The sequence below is a fragment of the Schistocerca piceifrons genome, chromosome 6, assembly GCF_021461385.2.
Source record: "Schistocerca piceifrons isolate TAMUIC-IGC-003096 chromosome 6, iqSchPice1.1, whole genome shotgun sequence".
In the NCBI taxonomy this organism is placed as follows: Eukaryota; Metazoa; Arthropoda; class Insecta; order Orthoptera; family Acrididae; genus Schistocerca; species Schistocerca piceifrons.
In genome coordinates, this window is record NC_060143.1 from 290801782 (window position 1) to 290809292 (window position 7511).

At 51.1% G+C, this 7511-nt stretch overlaps 1 pseudogene; it reads right to left on the reverse strand.

The window, feature by feature from the left end:
* Positions 1-1027: 1027 nt before the first annotated feature.
* On the reverse strand, positions 1028-1175 carry LOC124803763 (annotated as a pseudogene).
* Positions 1176-7511: the final 6336 nt, after the last annotated feature.

Below are 7511 nucleotides of genomic sequence, written 5' to 3' on the forward strand. Positions count from 1 at the left end.
TCCGGGGCCGGGCCAGGTAGGTCCGTCATCCGAGAAGAACAGCGCGCGCTTGCCGGGAGGCCGAGCGCCCAAAGGAGCGAATCGACTCCTCCAGATATACCGCCGGGCAGCCAGCCAGGACATCGGGGCTCTGCCCAACAGACGCGAACTGAGGCCCGCGGAAGGACAGGCTGCGCACCCAGGCTGTAGGCCGGCACCCAGCGGGTCGCGACGTCCTACTAGGGTAGAAGTGCGGCCTACCGCACACCGGAACGGTCCCACCCCGCGGCGAGTGGAAAGGCAACCGGACACGACCCCACCGCGGATTGCTCCGCGCCGGCGGCCGGCCCCATCTGCCGAGGGCGGAGGCCAGTGGCCGGATGGGCGTGAATCTCACCCGTTCGACCTTTCGGACTTCTCACGTTTACCCCAGAACGGTTTCACGTACTTTTGAACTCTCTCTTCAAAGTTCTTTTCAACTTTCCCTCACGGTACTTGTTCGCTATCGGTCTCGTGGTCATATTTAGTCTCAGATGGAGTTTACCACCCACTTGGAGCTGCACTCTCAAGCAACCCGACTCGAAGGAGAGGTGTCCCGCCGACGCTCGCACCGGCCGCTACTGGCCTGGCACCCTCTACGGGCTGTGGCCTCATTCAAGTTGGACTTGGGCTCGGCGCAAGGCGTCGGGGTAGTGGACCCTCCCAAACACCACATGCCACGACAGGCGGCAGCCTGCGGGGTTCGGTGCTGGACTCTTCCCTGTTCGCTCGCCGCTACTGGGGGAATCCTTGTTAGTTTCTTTTCCTTCGCTTAGTAATATGCTTAAATTCAGCGGGTAGTCTCGCCTGCTCTGAGGTCGTTGTACGAGGTGTCGCACGCCACACCGCCAGCCGGCTGTGCACGCTACCGAGTAAGTACCGGTATGCGAACCGTCAGGCGACGGGCGCGCATCGCACGTTTAAGGGGACGCGGCCGACCCCACAGGCGGCCGCGACACTCCCAGGTCTGCGAAGCGGGGCAAACGCCGCGCGCTTCAGTATACGTAGCCGACCCTCAGCCAGACGTGGCCCGGGAACAGAATCCATGGACCGCAATGTGCGTTCGAAACGTCGATGTTCATGTGTCCTGCAGTTCACATGTCGACGCGCAATTCGCTGCGTTCTTCCACGAGCCGAGTGATCCACCGTCCTGGGTGATCTTTTCATAGTTTCCACTGTCTCTTTCAAGACAGTCGCATAGGCGGGACTGAGGCGTGTGACGGCCCCTGTTCCAGCGTTCTGTGTCCAACGGCCTCACGGCCGATGGGCCGATGGGCGTCGTACGGCTCCACACCGGAGCGGACAGGCACTCGGGCGAAAGTAATTCAAAACCGGCGCCAGGCGCCAGGTGCCACAGCGCTCGTACCACACATTATTTCCATTAGTTTTGGGACGAACGCATGGTTCCGCACGCGGCGCACGGCTACTGCGAGCCGTACAGGTAGCGTGTTGCGCGACACGACACGCACATCGAAAGACATGCAGTCTAGTCGGTAATGATCCTTCCGCAGGTTCACCTACGGAAACCTTGTTACGACTTTTACTTCCTCTAAATGATCAAGTTTGGTCATCTTTCCGGTAGCATCGGCAACGACAGAGTCAATGCCGCGTACCAGTCCGAAGACCTCACTAAATCATTCAATCGGTAGTAGCGACGGGCGGTGTGTACAAAGGGCAGGGACGTAATCAACGCGAGCTTATGACTCGCGCTTACTGGGAATTCCTCGTTCATGGGGAACAATTGCAAGCCCCAATCCCTAGCACGAAGGAGGTTCAGCGGGTTACCCCGACCTTTCGGCCTAGGAAGACACGCTGATTCCTTCAGTGTAGCGCGCGTGCGGCCCAGAACATCTAAGGGCATCACAGACCTGTTATTGCTCAATCTCGTGCGGCTAGAAGCCGCCTGTCCCTATAAGAAGAAAAGTAATCGCTGACAGCACGAAGGATGTCACGCGACTAGTTAGCAGGCTAGAGTCTCGTTCGTTATCGGAATTAACCAGACAAATCGCTCCACCAACTAAGAACGGCCATGCACCACCACCCACCGAATCAAGAAAGAGCTATCAATCTGCCAATGCTTGCAGTCTCCGGGCCTGGTGAGGTTTCCCGTGTTGAGTCAAATTAAGCCGCAGGCTCCACTCCTGGTGGTGCCCCTCTGTTAATTCCTTTAAGTTTCAGCTTTGCAACCATACTTCCCCCGGAACCCAAAAGCTTTGGTATCCCGGAGGCTGCCCGCCGAGTCATCGGAGGAACTGCGGCGGATCGCTGGCTAGCATCGTTTATGGTTAGAACTAGGGCGGTATCTGATCGCCTTCGAACCTCTAACTTTCGTTCTTGATTAATGGAAACATACTTGGCAAATGCTTTCGCTTCTGTTTGTCTTGCGACGATCCAAGGATTTCACCTCTAACGTCGCAATACGAATGCCCCTGCCTGTCCCTATTAATCATTACCTCGGGTTCCGAAAACCAACAAAATAGAACCGAGGTCCTATTCCATTACTCCATGCACACAGTATTCAGGCGGGCTTGCCTGCTTTAAGCACTCTAATTTGTTCAAAGTAAACGTGCCGGCCCACCGAGACACTCAATAAAGAGCACCCTGGTAGGATTTCAACGGGGTCCGCCTCGGGACGCACGAGCATGCACGAGGCGGTCGCACGCCTTCGGCTCGCCCCACTGGCAGGACGTCCCACGATACATGCCAGTTAAACACCGACGGGCGGTGAACCAACAGCGTGGGACACAAATCCAACTACGAGCTTTTTAACCGCAACAACTTTAATATACGCTATTGGTGCTGGAATTACCGCGGCTGCTGGCACCAGACTTGCCCTCCAATAGATAGTCGTTAAAGGATTTAAAGTGTACTCATTCCGATTACGGGGCCTCGGATGAGTCCCGTATCGTTATTTTTCGTCACTACCTCCCCGTGCCGGGAGTGGGTAATTTGCGCGCCTGCTGCCTTCCTTGGATGTGGTAGCCGTTTCTCAGGCTCCCTCTCCGGAATCGAACCCTGATTCCCCGTTACAACCATGGTAGGCGCAGAACCTACCATCGACAGTTGATAAGGCAGACATTTGAAAGATGCGTCGCCGGTACGAGGACCGTGCGATCAGCCCAAAGTTATTCAGAGTCACCAAGGCAAACGGACCGGACGAGCCGACCGATTGGTTTTGATCTAATAAAAGCGTCCCTTCCATCTCTGGTCGGAACTCTGTGTTCTTTTTTATTTTTTTTATTTATTTTTTTTTTTTTTTTAAAAAAAAAATCTTGATTTCTTTTCATAATAGTTATACAATAATGACCCACCACCTTAATGATTAATGGGTCCTACATTTCTAAATTTACAATAGCAGCTATACATTCTTCTTAACTACAGACAGTTCTACGATTTCAACTAGGCAGACTACTTCTTAGTTTACTAGCTAGCATAATTTCTAGTTACTACTACTGGTTAATACTAACTGCCTGCAGCGTTACAATTGTGCCAGTTAATGATATAAACCTACTTGTTGCCCTGCTCATAGAGCTAATCCCTATGAGCGAGCCCCTGGCACAGGGCAGGCAAGGGTTAAATTATCGCTGCAGGTTCCTAACTTACTATCCTATTCTAATTAACTACATCTACTTTCTAATCTATGTCATTATCGGTGCGTTGTCTTGATCAGGATTTGCCCCAGTCCCCCCGGTCGTGGTTGTGGCGGATTCCAACTATAAAGTCGACCTGTCCACGAACCGGTGGTATGGGATTGGGGCGGTGGTCGCATTCAGTGTTGTCTATTTACTTAATCATGAAGGTATCTCAAGAAAGTTGTCAGAACTTTCTGTGATACCTTGTTTGCCAATGTATTTAGTCTGTGAAATGTCTCCCCCTGTCTTAAAAGGTCATAGGTGTTTGTGCTGGGTAGTTGTCTCAATGTCCTGGCTACATCATCGAAAAGGGGGCACTCATAAACCACATGGTCAGGAGTACCCTCCAGTGCGCCACAGTCACACGCAGGCGTAACCTTTTTCCCAAACCGACAAAGATATGTCGGATAGGGGCCATGACTGGTGAGAAAGTGGAACAATCCCCGAGTTGGCTTAAAGTACTTCATTTTCAATCTGTCCCCTACATCTGGTAGGAACTGAAAGGTTCTTCTACCAGTTTCATCCGATTCCCATATTTCCTGCCATAGGTTTACCCCTCTTTCCCTAATCTCACCTTTGTCCCTGACCAGTGCTCCTATAATTTCTTCTACCTTGGTGATAACCCCCTTTTTTACCCAGTACCAAGCTGCCTGTTCCCTAATCTTTATATCTAGGGGACAGAGTCCCATTGTGATTAACAGGGCTCCTCCTGGGGATGTTCTGTAAGCTCCCACGGACCTTAATATCATATTTCTTTGTACTCTCCTCACCGTCACAGCAGGCACCACCCTCGTGAGCCTGTGAGCCCAGACTCCCAAACTGTAACCCACTATTGATGTCAGTATACTGTTGTGGTAGAGTTTAATTAATTGAGGCGGGAGGTGAAATCTCTTGTGTCCTATGATAATCAGATTATTTAGTGATTGTAGTGCTTTCTGGGTCACGGTTTCTATGTGCTTTGCGAAATTCCACCTTTCATCGATGACGATTCCTAAGTATCGTGTCTCTCGTCTCCTAAGAACAGGTATACCGTCAATTCTCACAGTCGGGTTCCTTATTAATTGTCCTTTGAGTAATAAGTAAGTCGACTTGGTTGGTGAAATAGTCATTTTGGTCCTGTGGCACCATAGTTGCAGTATGTCTATTGTTCTCTGTATTTTTGGCTCTATGTCCTCGCGACTTCGGCCGCCAACCAGCAGGAGGAGGTCGTCAGCGTAAGCTATCACCTCTAGCACATCTTCGCTCTGTTGTAAGCTTTCCAGAAGAGGCTCCATGTGGATATCCCAAAAAAGGAGACCCAACACGGAGCCCTGGGGGCAACCTTTGGTGATAGTTTTCCGGACTTTCCCGCTAGGGGATGATAGCCATACCTCCCGGACTTCACAATAGCTCCTCAGACACCCATATAGCAGCTCTGGGCACTCCTTCTCCCGTAAGCAGGAGAAGAGCGAAGGCCACCACAGTTTGTCAGAGGCGCCACTGATATCCACCATGATGCCAACAACATACTTAGACGGGGCTGAGCCACAGACCTCGGCCGCTAGGGCGATTGCATCAGATGCCGATCGGCCCGGCCCAAAACCGAATTGCCTGTCGCTCACCCCGTGAAGCATGCGGTGAGCAGTCAATCTGTCCGCTAGTAGCTTTTCAAGTAGTTTGCTGAAGCCGTCCAGCAGGCAAATGGGCCTGTAGGATTTGGCCTCTGCAGGGTCCTTCTCGGGGCCCTTTTTAATGATCACCACGTTCGCAGTTTTCCATATTTTTGGGAATTTGCCTTGCCTAAGGCATGCATTGAAAATGTGTGTGAGTGGCGCAACTAACTGTGGGGCTAAGAACTGCACTACCTCTACCACAATACCGTCTGGCCCGGGGGCTTTTCCCTTCTTTAGGAACTTAATAAGAGAAGCAACTTCCTCTTCAGAGAAGGGGAGGACCGCCACGTCATTTTCATACCTATGAAGGTCTTCATCGCGTAATTGACGCTGCTCTTCTGTGTCTTCATTTCTATCATCGTCAGGCAACAGCGACCGGAGGAGGACCTCGGCAGTTTCCTGCCAGGATTCCGTCATCCCGTCCCCGCGCCTGAGCGTTGATATCATTGTTGGGGAACGAATCTTCTCCCTTACCAGTCTATATGGCACACCCCAAGGATCGAGGGCCAGCTGACTGGTTACAAAATTTTCCCAACTAGTTGTTCTGGTCTTTTTTAATTCTTTTTGGAAGTTCTCTTTTGCCTCCCGGTATAACTGCAGCCATCTTTGCTTTTCCCACCAGACGACACTGCGCTGGTAGTGCTTCCTCAGTCTCCTGACTGACTGACGTAGTTCTTGCAGTTCGGCTGACCATGGTGCCGGTGTGGCCGCCACGGCCCTTCTCCTGGTTGGTACGGCCGCCTCAATCGCTCTTGTTACTGTGCGTACCAGTCCTTCTGCTCTGTCGTCCACATTCATGTCTTGTCCTTCATCTCCTTCCGGCAATGGAGGGATGTCGCACTCTCTGGCTAGACGCGTTCCCAATCTGTTTTCCTGAAGTTCCTTTACACCTCCCACCCCATGGCCCAGCGGCACTCTCTATCTCCAACCATGAAGGTGATTAGATTATGATCGCTAGTGGTGGCATTGTCTTCCACTTTCCACTCTTGGACTATATTCACTGTGTTTGGCGTGACCAACGTCACGTCAATGTTGGTACCCTGTCCTCCTCCAGCCACGTAGGTGGGGGGTTGCCTGGTCTGTTTGCCACCACTAGTTGGAGAGCCATTATCATTTCTTCAGCTTTGGCTCCATTTTCATCCCTAGTGCCATTGTACCATAGGGGGGATTTGGCATTTATGTCGGCAGTTATAATGATTTTGCGTCCCCGCAACGCCGTGGCCACACTCACTAGATGGTCTATATGTTGTTCGATTCTCTCTCCGTACTGGAAGTACATATTAATAATGATAACAATTCCAGCCGGAAATTGTATCTCCACGACGTTGCAGTGACTGTTGGAGAACTGTGACAAGGGGGTTGCACGCAGTGCCATGTTTGTTATTAGAATAGCCGCTCTGGGGATATCCCCACTGCTAACAGTTTGCCATGTTGCGGCAGTGAACGCAACTTTTCCAGCCAGAGAGTACGGCTCCTGTAAACAGAGTACATCCAGTCTCTTTTCCACCACTTCTTTTCGGAGCTCCTGCATTACTAGTCGACTGTTATGAGTGTTAAGTTGTCCGATTTTTATTCTGGTCGTCATGGAAAATAAGTATGTATATGGTCATGCGGCCAGGTTTTGTTCCAGTCATAAGCCAGTCGGACGTTTGCTATTACTGATTGATTGTAAATGTCATCCAGGTCGAATTTCTCTCCTCGTCTTTCAAAGACTTTTTTGAGTAGGTCCCGCAGTGCTCCGAAGTCAGTGGGGAGGTTCACCGACTTTAATTGTATCCTGTTCACAGCCTCCATCACCGAGAAGGTTACCCTTCGTCCGTACTCATGTCCAACCCGGACCACATGACGTAAGGCAGTGGTCAGGGTAGCCGGCTGCTCCAGTCTTGCTAATTGCATGGTGTACTCAAGATTTGGGTACACCCTCACCGGGTCCACGGGTGGCAATCTGACCACTGGACTGTCTTTGGTGTCAGAGTTGGCAGTGGACCTTATTATGCTTTCTTGGATGGGTTTTGTAATTTTATCTGTCACTACCACAGGATGCTCTTGCCGATGTGCATTTTTAATCGGCAGCGTGCCCCAGCATTGGGAGGAGGGTGCTCTGACCTCTGAAGGGACTCTTTTTTCTTTTTTTTTTTTTTTTAAAAAAAAAGAAATCTTTATATACCATCAACAATAATTATACATCCAACCCACCTCCTTATTTGAT